Here is a 22,533-nt window from a genome sequence, read left to right on the forward strand (position 1 = left end):
TATGTAGATCTTAAATATGAACACACTCTAAGACAAAGGGAGTGGAGTTTATCACAGAATGGGTGTTTGATAGGTAAGGAATATGGGCTGGATGGCTAGAACACTGCTTTGTACTCTTGCATCTGTGACCTTCAACCCCATGCTTACATACCTAGGCCTCACCTCCACCTCCGGGCTTGACTGAAATCATCTATGCTACATATGAGGCTTTTTTCTTCCCACCCCCTTTTCTCCTCTGTTCCATTACTTTTTCATACTTAATGTCTATGTGGAACTAACTCACTGCACTGTTTTTCAATTCGTACTCCCCAAAGCCTCCTCTGGAGTCATAAAACCATGAATAAGAGGAATTAGCAAACAGAAAGCCTATGATTTTAGAGTATCTGGGGTAAATGGGAATATAATTAGGCTGGTGCTGGTTTACAATTAGGAGAGGGATTATATCTGCTTTTACTCACTATCTCTGAAGGTAACCTGGAGAAATATGACTAATTTGGGGGAGAATTATCACGTTCGCCCATAGCTCTAGGTCAGGCTCTCTCTCCCCCAGCTGTGGTAACCCTACAGGCCCCTTCTTACAGAGAAAGCACCAGCTAGCACCCCTGCTGCTTTATAAATGCTCTCTCCAACCTGAAGGGATTGTGCTCACAGCACAGTGCAATTTTCATTTAGAAATGGGCTTCCAATTGTGTTGACACACCTCATTAGCTAAGCCCTACCTCTTAAGTCAGGGACTTTTGTGCAGGTGTTAAGTACTGGGGGAAAAAATAACAAGGAAAGGAAGAAAAGCATCATTCTTCACCTAAATAAATAAAGGAGGACAGCATTCTTTGTCCCAAGTCCCTTGTACCATGTAATTCTAAACTTTATTACTGTTGTTATTATTGTTTTGTTCTTGCTCACTTTCGTCACTCCAGGGCAAGAAGCCACATTATCTGTAGAGGATGAGGGTGAGATTAGATATGGGTTTAGCTTTTTAGAATTATAGAAAAATTGCTCAATATAGTTTTTCTCTAAAGGGCTTCCACCGCTGTGCATTCTCTTCATTGTCAGGTGTGCCATTTGGAAGTATTCAGTTAAATTTATTTAAATGTTTCATTTTATCAGCCTCTGCTGAGGGCATATTTGGCACTTTATTTTACTTATTGGTTTATTCGATGAGTTGTTTCTCAGTTGTCTACGGGAATATGTGTACTGATAACTGCAGCAGGTGTTTAAGCGTTTGGAAGAGAACCAAGCCAGCTTGGGCCACGTCCTGTGGTAGTAAATTTCAGCTCCACTGTAGGTTTCTCTTGCTCGTCGATGATTTACACGTCAGGAAGAGCATCAAGGAGGTTCTATTGAGTTAGATGACTCTGCCATCCTCAGAAATATTTAATGAATCAATTCTCGTTATAAGACCAGGCTAGAGACAATTGCCCGTTCACTTCACTCTTTTTCTTCCTGTTTCTTTCCAAACGCTTTCCCGAGAAAGGGAATTGCAGCATAAACCTGCTGTGTGCAATTAATATGCGATGCTTGCTTTTTTCTGGACCCTTTTGTATGTTTCCTGATTAGCTTTTGTGAACAGCAGAAATAGGAGACAGAATGTCAAGAGAGAGAAGGGACTGAAAAGGCTTTTGTAACAAACCATATTGTCAAACATTACCAGGAAACACACGGCGGAACAGTGGCAACGTGCAGGGAGGAAATGCACCAATGGCCACCGCAGACAACAGAGTACATTTAATTTCCTTTAAGCTCTTTATTTACAGGTTATGGTTCTGCAAAACATATTCTGGAATGCTCTTTGGGCAAATTGATAGTTTTTGGAGCCACAACATTCATCTTTGTGAACTCAGCGCCCCCTTTCCAGGTTTCCTGGAATTATTTTTGTTTTGGCTCTCATTCTATGTCCTTTTCGTTTGACCTATTTTTAAACTGTACTCTTCCTTCATTCTAATTATTGGCTGCCTCTAATGATGTTTCCAGAGACGCCAAAGCATGATTCTAGTTTTGAATTGCGCCACTCCACCAAAAACAATCAGCAAAGTAGCCCACCACCTGATCCTGTTCTGTTCAAAAACATTTCTTACAGTCCAGAAATTGTGTTTAAGTCTTCACTTGCTCATTGGAGACATGGAGACATCACAGTAATTCCAGTCAGTCTCCAGCTCTGTTCTGGAAAAATTGCCCTAGAGCGGTGTTCCAAAGCTTGAATAACCATAAGAATCAACTTCTTGAAAATACAGATTCCTGCCTAAAATTAGACTGGCTTAGATCGGAATCTCTAGGAAGAAGGTCTCAGGAAGCTGTGATTTTGACAAGAGTTTATTCTTACTATCAAACAAGTTTGGGAAATGCTTCTGTGTCTATGAGCTACTGGTCCAGAGGAAAGAGAATGATCTATGAACAGCAGACATAGGTTTAAGCCTCTGCTTTATCATTTACTAATTACATGGCCTTGAATGAGTGAACTTCTATGAATCTCAGTTATCTAATCTGTAGATTAAGTGTAATACTAATAGTCAAGAGCTGATGTTAAAAATATTTGATAGCTAGAATGGGATGGCAGCAACCAATCAGCATCAACAGTGTCCCGAGCACTGGGCAGGGCACTAACTCTTTAACTGCTGGATCATGCAAGTGGTGGCAAGAGAACCGGGATAGCCAGGGACTCAGGTGGGGGCACTTGGAAGACTGAAGAAGTAGCTACTTACTAATCCATGAAAAAGTATTACAGGACTTTCACAATTGGGAAGGTTATGTTCATATGCCGTTCAGCAGACTATCAGCCCTATTGACATGAAAATGTATGTACATTGTGACTAGTAAAATAACGCTTGAAAACACAGTGTCCGGTATTTTGTAGGTATTCAACAAATAGAAGTTATTATTATCAGTCATGCTTTTTTTATTATATCTATGACACCTGTTCTACTTGGAGTACGAAGTTGAACCTGACCAAAGAAGGTTAGACCCAAGAGTCCATAGACACGTCAGGGCTTCTAGAACAGGATTGCAACTGTATTATTGATCTAGACTTGAGGGGACAAGGATGTGAATATAAAAAGGGAATTCGAAGTTGGGAGATGACTCCAGGAACAAAGAACAGCTGGCATATGAAGTGGGGTTAGAATGAATCTCATGTGTCACCCTAAGCAGAGACAGAGCAGGGACTTATTATGGGAACTGTCTGCCCCCAGAGAGATCTGGCAAAGATCCAAGGAAATAGCTATTCAGACATTCAGGAGTAGATGTCAAGAGCCTAGATGCAGAGATGGGGCATAAATTAGGTGAAAGACCAGGTAATAAACATGGCTCGGGGACAGGAACCCAGACTTGCAGAAACTTGGCTGCATTAATCACAGTGTCATGAAAACAAACAACTTGATGTAACATGGAGATAAAACTTCTCAAATATGAACCCTTAAACTCCTCTGCCTAAGGACTGGGCTGATTGTATTGTATGGGGTAAGTCTTAGCCTATAGATGAAGGCTGAGTGTACATGTTCCCAAGCAATACTCTGATCTACATGGTGAGAGCCAAAGACATCATTGCAAACTCCAGGGAGGTACCGAGGAAGGAATGCGTGAGAGACTATGGCAATGATTTGAAGAAAGACAGGCCTGGGAAACAGGAGTAGTCAGCAGGCATGGAAACTGTCTTTTGGTGACACATCAGTCTTTTTCTTCCTATAGTCACCAGCTCTGTCTGCCTCTCACCAATTTTTCTTTCATCTATCGGACATTTGTTCCCCAAATAATGTAATTGTGTGTGGAAGCATATCTCCATTGCCCTGGGGAAATATTATATACATTTATTAAATGAAAACAGAACTGTATGTAGTAAGTAAACCTGGTTTTTTTTTAATTGAAAATACTACTTTTAAGATAGTGACAGCAGTATAGCCTGCAACCCTGTCATTGAATTACTGTTGGAAGGAAGAATCTAGCAGCTGGCACCTCCGCGGGGCTGGGAGAACCATTGGAGCCAAAACTGAGAAAACTTCACGTTTTGTAACCCACAGCAGTATTGATTATTCTCTGCTGCCTTCTGTGGGAACCAGAAATAATTGCAGCAAGAAGGCTGGCCAGGGGCAAGTAGAAAAAGAGGTTTCCAAGTAGTTGAAGAAGCACCAGGGAGAGGAGTATCTATCGACTGGGATCTCCTGGTCCCAGGCTGCCTTTTGCAACCTGCCTCTTCCTCCATTTACCTCTGGCCAGTATTGATGTGGAGTAATTGGGAACATTTCTTCACTCCACTTAACCAGACTGCCTCCTGGCGCTCTCATTTCTAAATTTTGAGCTGGTGACTAGAGTTACTACAAGGTGGGTACCTGGTACCCAATGACTTAAATAATGCATATTTATTTATATCTTTGAATAAGTTTTTTTAGGCACTTACTGTTCTAAGAACTGTCACAGTGAAGCTGAAGGGGGGTGAGTTTGGGCTGGGAAGACAGTTTCTGTTTTTTGAGTTTAAATTAAATCCTTGACATTATAAAACATTACAGATACATTACCATTGTCGATTGTGTACCGTTCGTATGTTTTTGCTATTGCATTATTCAGAATTAAGTTAAAAATTCTTTTTATTGTGTCTTAATGTTTCTAGGATGTGGACAGATCAATATTTCTAGTCTGTGCACACACTCTACCTAAGGGCTGTGAGTCATATTTGCTTTGAAAGAAATAGCACTTAAGGACTGTCAGTCAAGTCAGTTGTAAGAAACATAGAGCTCTTTAAGAATTACTCTGCTTCCTCCTCACATCTAAATATAGCTAACCAGTTGGAGTATCTGAGAAAGATAGCTAAGCTGTATTTAAAAAATGGTATAATTACAATTAATCAATGCAAAGAAGAAACTCAAGGTCTTTGTCCCTATATGTATTGGATATAGAATCTTTATTAAATTAAAATTTGTACAACACTATGAGTGAGGAATATTTGTAAGGAAATGACCCAGTTTACTATAGTCATTTGTATGTCAATATTATGGTGTTCTGTTTTAATAGGTTCCTATGCCCTGGTTGGGAAAGCACTGGGCAGTGTGTTCACACACTGGGATGGGATTTTTAGTCTCCATTTGGCCACTGCTTAACTGCATGGCTTTTCATTTCTTCCTCCCCAAGGTCTGAATCTCGTTTCACACTACAGGTTTTGAGGACTACTATTAAGAATTAACTGTATATCTTCAGCTTTACTTGCTGTGTCCCCATGAGAAGCTGACATTAATATCAGTACAGTTTGATATGGAAGAAATTCTCCTTTAGCACTAAAACTGGCTTGCCTAATTCAGATCTGTTTACTGTCCCTGATAGTAAATAAAAGCAAAATTGTCCCTTTGGTATCTAATAGACAAATAATGTGGCAACTGTTTATCCAGTGACTACTTACCTTTGCTTCTTCAATGTGTTAGGTGTGTGTATATTTAATCTTCTCCCTATATGAACTTCCATTTACCTACCACATAATTTATATTTGCAAAGTGATATTTGGATTCTTCTGGCATATTACTGTCACGGGTGCCAATAAAGGAACCATGCTGTGCCCTAATATCCTTGATTATATTTGTAGCAGTGTCTGTAGAGGTTGTATCAGCAGACGGAAGAATGGACTGTACCATTAAATTAGCACAATTTTGCAGCATTGCCTGGCAGATGCTCACGCTTAATCCAAGAGGTTATTCAACCCTATCCAATATGATTACTCTATAAATATTTGCCCAAGCTCAGCACCAGCCGTTATATCACTAATCACACACAGGTTTGTTATAGCGAAGACCCCCAGTGTCAGCAATTTGAAAAACAAAGCTAATTAGTTTTGATTTAGGGATGGGAAAACTTATTAAGTTGAAAGTGAAGAGTTTGCATAGGATGGCGGCTATTTAGAACACATATGAATAGGAAAGAGATTTACTATTGTTTGCATGGGATTTTGAGAAGGAATGGAAGGACTGCTAGGCTAAGGATAAGGGCATATGCGACAACAAGCAGTGATGACTGGGGTGAGGGTGGGACAATAGCACAATCCCTTTAAAAATGCTACAGCAAATAAATATACATGAAATAAACAGTGTACTTTCCATGCAGTCAGCTTTAGGACAAGTCTTTGGTTTCCTATACCAAACAGATCACTGCTTCTAAACTCCTCCAATAGAGAATTCTGGTACCAAAAACAGAGTTTACCCATATAGTTTGATTCGTGAGGAAGGTAGCAAAGGAGACCTTTACCTCTATATCCCTCAGTTACCAGTCTACTGTGGTACTGAGGTTGTTATTATTGTTGTTGTTGTTGTTGTTATTATTATTATTGTTATTATTATAATGTTGGAATCCTTTAAAAAATATTTTGAATTGCAAAAATTTTCCATAGTAAAATATATCTTTTTTTTTGAGAGAGAGAGAGAGAGAGAGAGAGCACATGGGTGCAGGGGAGAGGCAGAGAGAGGAAGAGAGAGACTCCTAAGCAGTCTCCATGCTCAGTGCAGACCCAGATGGGGGCTTGCTGAGATCATGACCTGAACTGAAGTCAAGAGTTGGACACTTGACCAACTGAGCAACCCAGACGCCCCAACATATATCTTTATTAGTACCAAATAATCCAGTACTACTTATTCCAGGGTTTGAAAGGCACTGTCATTCAATGGAAAGATCTCTATCCTGAGACATGAAAGGAAGAGAACTCACATTGAGTCCTGACATTGGGTCATCCTCTGGACTGCCCTTTTTAATTTTTTTTTAAATGTTTATTTATTTTTGAGAGAGACAGAGACAGAATGCGAGTGGGTTAGGTGCAGAGAGAGAGGGAGACACAGAATCCAAAGCAGGCTCCAGGCTCTGTCAGCACAGAGCCTGACGCAGGGCTCGAACCCACAAGCTATGAGATCATGACCTGAGCCAAAGTCAGACACTTAACTGACCGAACCACACAGGCTCCCCTGTGCTACCCTCCTTAATATGCTTTCACTTAATTTAATTTAATACTCACTTAAATTTAATTTAAGTTTACTTCGTAGGGCCCATAATTTCCCCTTTAAAGATGAGGAAACTCAGACCCCATGGGCTTAAATAACTTGGCTATGGTCATCTCACACTGTCTCCCATTGAAAACCAGATTCTTCTAATAATAGTTGAGATCTTGGGTAAGCTGTTTCCTTCTTTGGGGTCACTTGCCTCCTCTGTGATCTCTTCTGTGAGATCACTGCTTTCTCAACTTTTTTGATTACACTATCCTATCAGTAAAAAAATGGGCATTTACTCTCTAGCACATATGTATTATAAGATATACATATATACATATACATATACCATTATGAACCCATTCTTTAACTAGCAAGCTCATTTCTTTCTTAAATTACACATTTAAAATGCATAAAAATATAAATCCCAATATATTTCTCCCTCAACTGAATGAATCAAGACTCCTGTGCACCCTACTTTGGAAACTACTGGACTAGATGATCTCCGCAAGTTCTAAAAATCTATGATTTTAGGTTGTCTGTTCAGTTCTGTAAACTATAAAAAGAATGCACTGATAAAAAATCTTACAGCCATGGGTAAATTATGATACAGGAGCCAGAAAGAACCTGGAAAAACTAGGCCAGGCAAGTTCAGCTGAGAGCAGCGAGAAATGTAATGTGGAAAAACTAGGAATTCAATACATAGGGGAGAAGTAGGGATCAAAGGAGATTATAATGAATAATAATAATAATAATAATAATGATAATTACAATAGCATACTTTCTCTGTTCCAGGCCCTGTTTTAATAATTTTACATGTATTTATTTATTATTATTTTTTTAATGTTTATTTATTTTTGACAGAGAGAGAGCACAAGCGGGGGAGGGGCACAGAGAGAAGGAGACACAGAATCTGAAGCAGGTTCCAGGCTCTGAGCTGTCAGCACAGAGCCCGATGCGGGGCTCGAATTCACAGACCGTGAGATCATGACTTGAGCCAAGTCGGACACTCAACCAACTGAACCACCCAGGCACCCCTACATGTATTTATTTATTTAATCATCACAAAACCCTATGAGGTAGGAACTATTATTATCTCTATGAGAAACAGAGACAAAAATGAGGAACAGAGACAGAGGCCAAGTAACTTACCAAAGGTCATTTATCTGATAAGTTGCTGAACTGAGATTCAAACCTAATCACTTGTCCTAAAGAATGAGCTACAAAAGGAAGCAGAGAGGACAAAAAGTCACAAACAATTGTTAGGCCTTTGTGGATATTTGTTCATTGTCTTACTAGAAGCCAAGCCTCCCTACTTCCTTCCTAAAACCATTCCCAGTCTCTCAATCAACATTTGGATGAAGCTCTCTCTTATCCCCACCTCTGGAGGTAGAGTCACTCACCAGTTGTATTAGTCAGGGGTCCCTGGGGTTCCCCAGAGAAACAGAACTAGTAGGATAAATAGATGAATAGATGGAGAGATAGTTAAATTAGATAGGCAAAGAGGTAAATAGATTTATTATAAGGAATTGGCTTGTGTGATGATAGAAGCTAGAAAGTCCAAAATCTTCAGTATGGACTGGCAGCTTGGACACTAAGGAGAGCTGATGGTGTAGACGAACACCACTGGCAGTCTGCTGGAGGATTCCCTCTTGTTCTCAGAGGCTGGTCTTTTTGTTCCATGTAGGTCACCAACTGATTGGATGAGGCCCATTCACATTATATAGGACAATCTGCTTATTCAACGTTCACAAATTTAAATATTAATCTCATCTCAAAACACCCTCCATGTTGACACATGGACCATTTAACCACCACACGCATGACCAACTAACCACCACAACAGTGTAAGTATTTCAATGTAAGTTATTTTATCTACCCCTTTTCAGAGATGCATAAGTGACCTAATTAACACCAAATAGGGTCAGGAAAGCTTACCTCTACGACTTGATCTATTTCTGGGGACAGGACTAGCTTGCAAACATGAGGGGAGAGGGTGCCTGGAATGCAGCCAACATCAAGCAAGCAAAGCTGAGTAATGGAGAGAGATTCCAAATTCATTTTATAAAACTTCATCTAAGTCCTTAAAGAAACTGAATATACTTGTGGACTAACCAATTGTGTGAGTTAATAAATCTCTTTTAATTGAATTTGGGTTGGGTATTCCGAAGGTAAAAAACAAACAAACAAATAAATAAATAATAATAAAAAAAAACCTCTAACAAATAGAGAGAGAGAACTTGGGCAGAGGGATGAGCCCAAACTGTTTGACACTAACCTTAGAGTGTAGGCAGCTGCCATGCTATTCCATAAAAGAATCAGGACAGCTGACTCTTAGATCCGGAACAGCACTGCAGACATTTACGTATATTTCTAGGTGCAGAGAAAAGACTGGATGACATTTTCTGCCAGATGAACTCTTGCCTACCTTATGGTTTCACCTAAGGCTCACTTAATGACTAATAAACAAAGAGAAGGATGTGGCCATACATGAATTAAATCAAAGGCAGATACATGAAAGGATTTATGACTATAATTATCTTAATATACTCTACAAAATTATTCATCTTAAACTCCAGTGAAAAATAATCTTGCATGAATCCTTCTGCCAACATTTTACTTTTTTTTTTTTTCAATCAGGTCAATCTCTATGTATTTCTAAACAATTAAAAAAAATTTATTGAGAGATAACTGACATACATCACTGTACCAGTTTAAAGCATACAGCCTTTGGGCACCTGGGTGATCTTGCCGTCTGTGAGTTCAAGCCCCGTGTCAGGCTCTGTGCTGACAGCTCAGAGCCTGGAGCCTGCTTCGGATTTGAGTCACCCTTTCTCTCTGCACCTCCCCTGCTTGCTCTCTCTCTCTTTCTCTCTCTCTCAAAAATACAATAAACATTAAAAAATAATAATAAAAATTTAAATATTTTTATTTTTGAGAACAAGAGAGACAGAACACATGTAGGGGAGGGGCAGAGAGAGAGGGAGACACAGAATCTGAAGCAGGCTCCAGGTTCTGAGCTTTCAGTACAGAGCCTGATGCGGGGCTCAAACCCACAAACCGCAAGATCATGACCTGAGCCAAAGTCAGACATTCAAAGGACTGAGCCACCCAGGCGCCCCATACTTTTTTGAGGATCCTCAATCCTGTTTTCCATAGTGGCTGCACCAATTTACATTTCCATCAAAAGTGCACAGGAGTTCCCTTTGCTCTGTATCCTCACCAACGTTTGTTATCTGTTGTCTTTTTGACGACAGCCCTTCTAACAGGTGTGAGGTGATATACCTCATAGTGATTTTAGTTTGCATTTCCCTCATGACAAATGATGTGGAGCATCTTTTCATGCACCTGCTGGCCTTTCATATATCTTCTTTCGTGAAATGTCTATTCAGTCCCTTTGCCTATTTTTAAATTAGATTATTATTCTTACTTCCTTATGGAGTCTAAGGAGTTGTTTATATATATTTTTATTTAATTTCTTATCAGATACATGGTTTGCAAATATTTTTTCCCATTCTGTATGTTGTCTTTTCACTTTATTGATGGTTTCTTTTGCTGCACAAATCCTTTTAGTTTGACATAATCCCACTTGTTTATTTTTATTCTGTGACTTATGCTTTCAGTGTGATATCCAAAACATCATTACCAGGACCCATGGTGAAGAGCTTATTACTATACCTTCCTCTAGGAATTTTACAGTTTCAGGTCTTGCGTTTAAGTCTTTAATCCATTTCAAGTTGATTTTTGTGAGTAGTGTAAGATACGGGTCCAGTTTCATTCTTGTATATGGGAGTATGCAAATATCCCAACATCATATATTTAGACTATTTTTGGCTTCCTTGTCAAATATTAGCGACTCTATATGCTTAGGTTTATTTCTAGGCCCTTGGTTCTATTTCATTGGTCTATTTGTCTGTTTTTATGCCCGTACCACACTGTTTTGATGACTGTAGCTTTATAGTATAGCTTGAAATCAGGAAGTGTGAATTCTCCTGTTTTGTTCTTCTTTCTCAGGATTTCTTTGGCTATTTGGAGTCTTCTGTGGTTCTTTATAAACTTTAGGAGTAATTTTTCTACTTCTGTAAAAAAAATGTCATTGGAATCTTGATAGGGATTGCATTGAATCTATAGATGCCTTTTGGTAGTATGGACATTTTAAGATTAATTTTCCAATCCATGAACACAGGCTACCTTTTCATTTATTTGTGTCTTCTTCAATTACTTTCATCCATGTCTTAGTTTTCAGCATAGACATTTTTCACCTTCTTAGTTAAATTTATTCCTAAGTATTTTATTCTTTTTGATGCTGGTATAAATAGTATTGACTTTTTAATTTTTTTCTCAGAAAATTTGTTGTTAGTGTAGAGAAATACTACTGATTTTTATATGTTAATATATGAATACTGAAACTTTATTGAATTCATGAATTAGACCTCACAGTTTTTTGGTTGAGTCTTCAGGATTTTCTCTATAAAAATCATATCATCTGCAAATAGAAACAATTTTACTTTTTCCTTTCCAATTCTGTTAACTTTTGTTACTTTTTCTTGCCTGATTGTTTTAGGACTTCTAGAACTATGTTGAGAGGGGTGTGAGTGGGCACCCTCGTGTTGTTCCTGATTTTAGAGAAAAGCTTAGTCATTTGTTGTCTTATACCATTACTTTGTAGACTTGTGTGCATGAAAAAAAAAAAAAAAAGAAGTTATATATCACTTCAATCATTCTTAGAAGACCAAGACAGAATGTACTCAAGGATTTTCTCTATGGGCTTGGCAAAAAAGAGAAAGCATAATCACGGAAAATTCTAAATGTGTTGCTCAGCTTGGCGGTGGTAAGTTTAGAGAAAAGCACATGGAAGCTGAAGTGCTTTCAAAATGCAAGGTCAGCCCAAATGTGTAATAGACAGAAAAGATGAACCTTCAGGTTCAAACAAATCCTGTCTGTCAAAAGAGGAACAATGTAGCAATGAGCATATGGTCAGATAAGAGGCCAGGCATTAAGACAAGCCCTGGGAAATCAGATAAAAGCTATTGAGTATCAGATTTTTGGCAGGGAAGCCATCTCTGAGGTCTCAAATGAAAGCAGGACTCTAGACATTGAAGACTAGCAAAGGGTAAGGAGCCAAGAATTCAAATCACGTGTATGTCAGTCTAGAATTGAGTCAGAGAAATGTAATGCTCTAAAATAATTGCAATTAGGAATTAGGACATTATGGCATAATAGCCAGAACCTTAGACTTAGAAAGTGTAAGCTCTAGTTACCAGCTGAGTTATCTTGACAGATATTACAACCTCTCTGCATCTCATTTTACTCTATGGTAAAAATAAGAGGATTGGACTAGAGGAACCCCAAGATTCCACGAAAGTGATTTAGGGATTTCCTAGCCAAGGAAATGCATATTTGCTCCAATCACTAGAGATTTAGGACCATCTGAGAAACCTGTACCTTGGTGTAAATTATTTAAATATTAAGAGTCTGTGTAAGATTTTGTTTAAAAGCATAATTATACTTAAAAAATAGTTTGAGGGGTGCTTGGGTGGCTCAGTTGGTTAAGCATCCAGCTCTTGATTTTGTCTCAGGTCATGATCTGACCATTCATGAGTTTGAGCCCTGTGTCAGTCTCCACACTGACAGTGTGGATCGTGCTTGGAATTCTCTCTCTCTCTCTTCCTCTGTCTTCCCCTACTCCTTGTGCATTCTCCCTCTCTCTCTCTGTTTCTCTCTGTCTCTCAAAAATAAATAAATAAACATTTAAAAAAGTAGTTTGAAAACCACTTGAACTGGTGCTACTTGAGTTTGTTTTCATTATTGAACATGAGAACTAAGATTATTTATCCTTCCTGCAAATAACCCTACATGGTCACTGGCTTGTATTTTATTGATATCATTTGAGAGTATTTTGTGGGGAAAAAAAAGTTTGGAAAAGGGAGTACTCAAATATTTGAATTTCTGATCAAAAATGTTTGTTATTGTATTTTACATTAAAAAAAGTAATGGATATTATGATGGACATTTTTCAAAAATAGAGATAAGTAAAAGGAAGAAAATGGAGATCATACAGATGCCTATAGGCCAGAAAGTACAATTATCACCATTTTGTTTATTTCCTTCTAGTTTGTGTGTGTGTGTGTGTGTGTATGTGCGCGTGTGTGTGTCCACATGCATGTACACACATGCACATTGTTTCTCAACGTGCTTAGAGCCCTATATATTCACTGTGTATTTAAAGGTGAGTATGGGTAGTCTAGTGGGAGTGTTATAATGTTATGAAAGCAATCAAATCATAAGATAATGTAAACATACCATAAAAAAAGTAAAACAAAAGTTCAGTAGAGAATGAAATCACTTTTAATTTGGCAAAAGCCTCAAAATTAAGGGAAAATAGAAGTTAGGTTAAGCTATGTGAATTTTAGATAGACTGAAGTGAAAAAAGAAGATATTCTCAGATAAGACAACAGAGGAGAGGTACAGCAATGGAAACTGGTAGAACATATGTCGATTAACCAACCCCAAAGTAAGCAATGCATTTAGACTCTTTTCCCCCAGTCTTCTGATTTCTCTGCCTGTCCTGGAATTTCATATATAGTTAAGATATCAATCATTTGTACACTGGCCCCATAAGCTATTAAAGTATTTTGGCATTCCTAAGCCATCGCTGACAGAGATTAGGAAGGAGAGAAGCTTCACAGTGTTGACAGAAAGGGTCTTGTCACTGTCAATGTAGAGCAATCTATTTTCAGATCTCATGTGAAGCAGGAAGCAACTGTATCCTACTAGAGGGTTTAAACCCCGTCTCTAACTTGCTTGTTCATTGTAAGAGCTTAGATGGTTACTGATATTACAAAGAGATGGCAGACGTAGAGAATATCATTGTTTGCAGCCAGTCAGCACTTAAAGATCATATTGAAAAGAAAAACTTTTCCATAGAAGCTATAAATAGATTTCTGTATGTATGGACTGCACTAGGGGCAAGTGCCCAAGTAAAGATCAAGATATCATAGTAAAATTTCTAAAGCAAGATGCAGCATGGGTTTTGCTGGACAAAAATAGAGTAGAATATATAGGGGGAAAAATCATTCTGGATCAACTTATTGCCAGTTATTGAGTGATTGAATCCAATTATTGCCATTTTCTTCCCAAGGAGGACTTGGAACTGTCATCAGAGTCACTGTATATTCATTGTACCTTAGTGGTTTAACCAAGACATGGCTGTGTTCAAGGGCCCTCTACATTCTCAATCTGTTTGTTGGAGGCCAACTCAGCACCTCTTAGGAGTTCCACAAAGAAAATCAACTCCCTAAGACTTTGGAGAGAGTTGGATACTTTACTAAGGACTATATGGGGAATGAAAGAGAAGGAAGGTTACATTACACATTGTGCCTGAAATCCTGATGAAAATCCTCATTGATCACATCTGTTCTTCTTCTGAAGCTCCTCTCTTCCCCAGCCACCTATCCCCTTCTCAATCCTTTCTCCAATAGCTGCTGTTGACCTACTGGCTCTGGTTTGTAAAGTTTCTGCTCTAGCAACACTTTCTTCTTTTTATCTCTCCTCTATCTTCTATAGAGTTATTTAAAATCTCTCTTTTTTAGTTGCCACCTCCTTTTGAGGGTGTCAGGAAAGGCGTGAGTTTTAGTAAACTAAAAATTTTCCATAATACAAATATTATAGTTTTGCATATGTATAACTAGGATTTATTGTCTATTTTCAAAATGTCTCGTTAGCAATTTCCAATGAGTCCTTTATGCTCTTTTCAAAGAGAAGCTCCTTTGGTTACTATTATAGCTGGGTGCAGGTCCAACTTATTTCCATATTACATCAAGATTTAGATGTCCCAGAAGTTGACCAAATGAGGTAAGAAAGTCCAGTCCATTTCCCAACATTTTACTTTTACTGTAATATAATGCACCCTACAGATGAGATTGGAAATCATTGTTTCTTGAATCCTATCTTGAATTTCTTGTATAGGAGAGTGACTTCATCAGAGCTGTGTTCCAGAAAGTCCAAATAAGCAGAGCTGGGTAGGCTACACTGGTGGGGACATAAGATAAATTGGAGAATCTAGTTAAAAAATTGTGGTAATATTTCTGTGGTCACGTGGAAGGTATCCCCTGAAGGGCACCTGAGATCATTTTCCAAGTTCTACTACAACCTGGTGAAGTATTTCCTTTGTTCTGGACAATTTGTTATTTCTCCATTGGTTTCCCACTTAGAAAAGGAGTACATTGTAATGTAGGTAGGACTAGTCTGGCCAAAGGGAAGGCAGAACTTCCTCTTTTTATTTAATATAAGAATTCTGATTTATAAATCAACAAAAATAGATTAGTATGAATTTATTTCGGAGAGCCTGAACACTGGCCTGGGTCAATAAAAAGGAAATATTTAAAGACAGAGGCATCTGAGAGGCATCTTATCCATGTTCCCCATCCTTCCCTTTATTTTTTCAATGATCATAGCACATTTCAAGGTCATTTAACCTCTGTTCTTAAGTTGTTTTTTTTTTTAATATATATTTTTTTTCAACGTTTATTTATTTTTGGGACAGAGAGACACAGTGAACGGGGGAGGGGCAGAGAGAGAGGGAGACACAGAATCGGAAACAGGCTCCAGGCTCTGAGCCATCAGCCCAGAGCCCGACGCGGGGCTCGAACTCATGGACCGCGAGATCGTGACCTGGCTGAAGTCGGACGCTTAACCGACTGTGCCACCCAGGCGCCCCTGTTCTTAAGTTTTTAAATCTATGCCAAGAAGGTAATACTTGTCCTAAAGTGCTGTTTTAAGAATCAAATTATCAGTGGAAGAAAAGACCTTTGGAAAAAAATTGAAGTGTTGTAAAAGCGTAAAGGGTAGAATGTCAACTTTTAAACAGAAATTGTTTGGCCTGTGTTCCTGATGGGTCATACCTGGCTGTGCTGAAAGAGTAAAATACATTTAATTTATAGAAAATCTATGTCCCTGTCTATGAATATTTGCTGTAATGTGCTCCATTCTTGGGCTTTTTAAAATATTGAGAAACATTTCTATTAGATTTATGTGATTTCTAGGATAAAAATTTTAGTTTGTATAAACTGGTAACCCTATGAATGTTTTCTGAAATGGTTGGAAAGATGTCCAACTAAGATGAGCCAAATCAGATGTTCTCAGTTTGAGGTATGTTGTTCTGTGCTCATCATAAATACAGTACTTCTTAGCATTTAATAATCTCAGTGCCCGAGTCTCCCATTTCCAGCATTCATGCCATACCTGAGACTTGCTTGAAAATTTGTATTGTTGCTACCACTGATATATCTGTTCTAGAAAGAAACCAGCTTTCATATCTAGGACTGTCAAATCAGGAGCGTTCACAAGAGCACAAAGATTCACTCTATTACTGCACATCATAGAACTCATGCCTGTAGCTTGAAAATAGAAGTCTTTGGTGTAGGCATTTGCTTGTTTGACAGTTCTGTTCTAAATTTTGAAACTACTGGTACCGTAAAGTGCCTGTCTGACAATGGTGTACCAGAGCTTAGTCATGCAAAATAATTATTGTTCACGGTTCCTTAGCTGAAGTCAATAGCTCCGTGCAAAACACAACATAATGCAGAGATCTAAAGTTACTAAATCAAAACTGAGAAAAAGAAGACTTTTAAACAGGTTTGGCAGGAAAAAAATGTAGGCTCTACGAGATTTGCCAAGTGATTTCTCTCAGCACATGGAAGGCTCTAATATTTGTAACAGAGGCTCCATGGTAGAAATGATGGGATTAGTACATTCTGGTTATTGCTGTCAGTAAGCTTATATGATGTGAAAGAAGCAAGAGCAATTACGGAGATATTAGCAAATGGTGCATAGTGCTTATTTTCTAAACTTGAAATATTTTCAGGTTTGCTTCTGGGAATTCAGTGTTTTCAAGTCTCCAAAATATCACCTACACTGAAGGGCTTAGTTAAATTAACCTAAATTATGTAACTAAACTGGAGTGTCAGGATGCCTTCCCTGGACTTATAGTAGCATCCATGAATGAGTGTAGTGGTATGTGCCGGAGAAGTTAACATTAATCCTACAAATGAAGAATTATGTCTCCATGTTGCCGGCCACATTTGCCAGAGAATCTTGGCGGGATTAGGTGTTGCTATTTGACTGCTTCAGTGAAAGGGATGATGTCCTGCTTAATCCTTGGCAGACAATTGCACTTAAGAATATCCCTTTTCTGGGAAAAACAAGCAATACCTACTGTTTCTATGGAGGAGGGAGAAGCACAGAAATAAACAAGGAGTTCACAGTTTCCTCTGTAACATATTTACCTACATTTTCCTCCAATACTCTCAAACCAATATTAAGAAGGAACTGATAGAGGTGAATATGCAATTATTTTAGGTTTAGCTCATTGCCGCCTTTCGTAGAATTCATAAATTTAAAAAACGTTTATTATTTTTTTTTGAGAAAGAGAGAGAGGGAGGGAGAATGCATGTGTGAGTAGGGGAGAGGGACAGAGAGACAGGGAGAGAGAGAATTCCAAGCAGGCTCCACACTGCCAGCACAGAGCCCAACGTAGGGCTCAATCCCACAAACCATGAAATCATGGCTTGAGCTGAAACCAAGAGTTGGATACTTAACTGACTGAGCCACGCAGGTGCCCCAAGATTCATAGTTTTTTTTAAATTAATTTGTTATTGAGGGGTGCCTGGGTGGCTCGGTAGGTTTAGCATCTGACTTCGGCTCAGGTCATGATCTCATGGTCTGTGAGTTTGAGTCCCACATCGGTCTCTGTGCTGACAGCTCAGAGTCTGGAGCCTGCTTCGAGTTCTGTGTCTCTCTCTCTCTCTGCCCCTCCCCTGCTTGTGCTCTGTCCCTGTCTCTCTCTCAAAAAAATAAACACTAAAAACCTAAAAAATTAATTTGTTATTGAAGTATAATTTGTACACAGAGAATTATATGTAATTTGTATATAGATTTTACATGTATAGTTCATTGAGTTTTGATAAACGAGTACTCTCATGTAGATATTCTGAACATTTCCATCACTCCAGAAAGTTTTCTTAGGTTCTTTTTCAGTCAATTGGTACCCCATCCGACTGCAAATAACCACTTTTCTCATTTCTATTGTCACAGATTAGCTTTCCTTTTCTTTGAACTTCACATAAATAAAATTTTACAGAATGTAGTCTTTTGTATTTTGCTTTCTTTTTTTAAATGTTTATTTATTTTTGAGAGAGAGAGAGATAGACAGAGTATGCCCAAGCAGGGGAGGGGCAGAGAGGGGGACAGAGGATCTGAGGTGGGCTGCGTGCAGACAGTAGAGAGACTGACATGGGGCTGGAACCTGAACCTGTGAACCATGAGATCATGACCTGAGCTGAAGTGGGATGCTTAATCGACTGAGCCACTCAGGCACCCCAATGTGTTTTTTTTCTGTGTGTCGGTTGTTTCTTTTTATTTTTTTTATATTGACCTAGTTAGTATTTTTATGTGAATGTTACCACAATTTGTTTTCCATTCTTCTGCTGATGGACATTTAATTTTTCCCAAGTTTCAGCAATTATAAATAAAGCTGCAAAAAAATTCTTAAACAATTCTTTTTGTGTCTATATGTGCTCATTTCTGTTGAATGATACCTCAGCATGGAATTATTGGATTATAGCCTGGATCTATGATTATAAGAAACTACAAGAGTTTTCCTAGTGCGGGTGTTACATTTTATACTCTCACAGTCAATTTATAAAAATCTCACTTGCTGGGGCACCTGGGTGGCTCAGTCGGTTAAGCATCCAACTTCGGCTCAGGTCATGATCTCATGGTTCATGAGTTCAAGCCCCGCGTCGAGCTCTGTGCTAACAGCACAGTGCCTGGAGCCTGCTTCAGATTCTGTGTCTCCTCTGCCTGTCTCTCTCTCAAAAATAAATAAACATTAAAAAAATTTTAAAAATCTCACTTGCTTCACACCGTGATCAATATTTTATTTTCTCTGTCTTTTTAATTCTTGCTGTTCTAATGTTTGGGAAGAAGTATCTCATCGTGGTTTTGATTTGCATATCTCTGAATACTAATGACATCAGGTACCTTTGTATATGACCCTGGGCATTTATATAACTTCTTTTGTGAATTGTCTATTTAAATCTCTTGCACATTTTTCTAGTTTTAATTGTATACTTCTGTCTCTTAATTATTGTTATAGGTATTCTTTGTATATTTTGCATACAAGTTCTTCATCAGATAAATGTTTTGAGAATATTTTTTCCAGCCTATAGCTTGCCTATTCATTTTTCTTAATGATATTTTTTGATTAGAAGATTTTAATTTTGATGAAGTTCGCCTTATCAATTTTTCTTCTCTTATAGATAGTGCTTTTTGTGCCTGGTCTAAGAAATCCTTGCTCACCCCAAGGTATTTCCCTGTTTTCTTCTAGAAGTTTTATGGTGTTAGTCTTTAAGTCTATGATCCATCTTGAATTAATTTTTGTGTATGGTGTGAACTAGAGTTAAAGTACATTATTTTTTTAAATGTGACTGTCTAGTTGTTACAGCTCCACTTGTTGAAAACATCCCTTTTTCCATTGAATTGCTTTGGCATCTTGTTGGAAATCAATTGACTGATTCAGTGTGATTCTATTTCTGGACTGTATTCCATTCTTTTGACCTATTTGCCTATCCTATACCTTTGCCATATTCTCTTGATTAGTTTCATGAGTTTTGTTATTCTTTAGTCCTGTTTCTCCCATTGTAGCTACTTTTACCTTATGTAGGTAGTAGATTCAGAGTTTATTTCAGAAGTTGGTAAAACCCAAAATGCTCTGGAATTATCTCACAGTATATATATATATATATATATATATATATATATATATATATATGTATAGTAGGAAAAATAAAATAAGAACTCTGTTACAGGATTGTTGGAAGAAATAAACAATCTAGTATACTTTTATTTATTTATTTTTTAATTGTTTATTTATTTATTTTTGAGAGAGAGAGAACACGAGCAGGAGAGAGGCAGAGAGAGAGGGAGACACAGAACATGATCCAGGCTCCAGGCTCCGAGCTGTCAGTGCAGAACCTAACACAGGGCTTGAACTCACAAACGGTGAGATAATGACATCAGCTGAAATCAAGAGTCGATCATGACCTGAGCTGAAGTGGGATGCTTAACTGACTGAGCCACCCCTCTAGTATACTTTTAAAAAGCACATTATAATTCTAAAATAAAATTTGTATGCTTAGAATGTTGCTTATTTTTATTTCACTTTTCTTAAAAGTTTTCGGGCATGTTTACTCAAATCTTCAAGAAGGATATGCCCCCTTAGTTTCAGATTATAGGGACACGTTTTCTGTGGATTTAGAAAAAAAAAAATCTCAGATAATTACAAGAAATGATGGGCACCTGATCCCTTCCACTTACAGTAAGCCATGTCTTGTAGTGATGTCAGTCCTCTCTGATATTTCTCCTCTGTGGATTTTTTAAAAGGCAAGAACTGCAAGATTGCAAATGCTTTATTCTTCTAGACCTTTCTGATTTGATTTCCTTTGTCTTTGCTGTGGCAGCTACTGTGCTGAATGACCACTGCTCTCCCCACCCCCAAATCACTGACCTTTTAAACTGTTTTAATATTTACTAGGGAATTACTTGTTCTGGAGCTTGGATAGGACTTCCCTGAAAGATTTTATTATAGACTTAAAACAATGATGAAGAGAAGGGTTCAAAGTCTGAACCCCTCCCTTTACCCAAGGTAAAACAAATTGGATAAAAACTTTATTTTCATTTTTTAAATGTTTATTTATTTTTGAGAGAGAGAGTGTGAGTAGGGGAGGGGCAGAGAGAGACACACACACACATAGAATAGGAAGCAGATTGCAGGCTCTGAGATATTAGTGCAGAGCACGAGGGGGACTCAAACCCATGAGCCATGAGATTAGGACCTGAGCCAAAGTTGGAAGCTTAACCGACTGAGCCACCCAGGCGCCCCAAAGGTGTCAATTCTTTATCGCCCTAGTTCATACCCCAATTATCATTCTCATTTCTAAACGGAAATATTTTCTTCCTCAAATTTGGTCACCTTCTTACATTTTTGGCCATTGTCTTTGTTTTCTAGATTATAAACTCCTTGAGCAAAATTATCTGATGCTATTTATCTTAGTTTCAGATTTTAGCATCAAGCGAAGTGCTTTGAATTCACTTCATAAATGGCTTTTGAATTAAATTAATTACTGCCAAGGGTTGACATTGTACTAAAGACCGTGTCATATATATAACAGGCAATAATTGCTCATGGTTTATTGATAGCAGGAGCTCACGGTTTCTTCATTGATTAGTTAAGTTTGGATACATTTTATAATTAGAGCATCAGATGAATCAGGTGCTCCTTTCTCTCCTTTCTTTTCAAAAACATGTTAGAACTGCTCAACTGGAATTCTAGAGATAAAGTTACTTAATAATATCTCTCTGTGCCTTTGTCTGTAATATTATGGTTTGGGCTGTATCACCTCATAATAGATGAAAAGAGTACTAACCTCCTATGGCGAGAATTCATCTCAAAGTCCGTCCTACTCCTGTTAGTGTTATAGACAGGTTCCAGAACACTTTACTGAGATAAGTAAACAAGTATAATTTTCAAAGATGCAGACCTGAAAATGAAGCACTGATGCTAGATTCCCAAATACTCCTACTGAGATGCTTGTACAGAAGTTGTTCTCAGACTTGTGATTAATTTCTGCTTCCTAGAGCAAACTGGTAAGTCTTACTTCCCTTTTTGGTAGAACAAGGACTTGTCCATCAAATCCTGGACAGCTAGTCCTGAGGGCACTCCTTAGAACCTGAAGTAGGTAAAATTAGGATGAAAAAAAAAAAGAAAAAAGAAAAAGAAAAGGCAGTATACTACACAGCAGGTGGTAAATGTGTGAGAAGTATTACCAGGAGAGAAGTAACATAGATTGCAAACATAAATCCTTAAACGGTTTTAGATAAAACCAGGGAAGCTAGATCCATAAATATTTTTGTGGGGACTAGGAAGCTTGGAAATATCCCTAATCTAGATATTGACGTTAGAATAACCATGCCTCCCTAAAATACTCCCTAAATGTCCCTGAAAAACCGTACTAAGCTGATTGTGTAATCAACTGATCCAATATAATCTCCTCTAAATCCAGTTTGGACCCTGAACAAGAGGGGACAGAGCGAGGAAGCAAGGTGCTTGGGATCCCAGATTTGGAAGACTATAGGTGCTCTTTACTAAATGTTATATCGTGTCCCTGCCAGCTTTTGCCTTGCCACGTGCTCAGGCAAAGCGAAGTTCATTGGAAGGCAATTTTATCAATGATTTCTAATCAGGTTTTGTTTTCTCCCCCAGAGATTTAAATCTTCTAAAGCTTTAAAGCTTTCAAAACGCTACAGTAAAACCTTTAAAAACTGTTTTCAGCTAACTAGGACTCATCTGCCTTTTCCTTGCTTTCCACTCCCACATTGGAAAAGTCCGAGGAGACCAAGGTCCTAGACTAACCGCTCACACCCCCACCCCCCTGAATAGGGGACACAGCGCGGGGGGCGGGGGCAGGGCTTCGACCCGAGCGCAGGAGCGCAGCGGAGGAGGACCCAGCGGGGAACGCGTGGGCCACGG

At 38.3% G+C, this 22,533-nt stretch overlaps 1 long non-coding RNA gene across 1 annotated transcript; it reads right to left on the bottom strand.

Annotated features, from left to right (window-relative positions):
• Nucleotides 1-13,269: 13,269 nt before the first annotated feature.
• LOC123591919 lies at nucleotides 13,270-22,449 on the bottom strand. The gene is made up of 2 exons (XR_006709495.1): nucleotides 21,545-22,449; nucleotides 13,270-14,975 (listed from the first exon to the last, which is right to left on the bottom strand). It is a non-coding gene; the product is annotated as an uncharacterized LOC123591919 (long non-coding RNA).
• Nucleotides 22,450-22,533: the final 84 nt, after the last annotated feature.

The sequence above is a fragment of the Leopardus geoffroyi genome, chromosome B4 (assembly GCF_018350155.1).
Source record: "Leopardus geoffroyi isolate Oge1 chromosome B4, O.geoffroyi_Oge1_pat1.0, whole genome shotgun sequence".
In the NCBI taxonomy this organism is placed as follows: Eukaryota; Metazoa; Chordata; class Mammalia; order Carnivora; family Felidae; genus Leopardus; species Leopardus geoffroyi.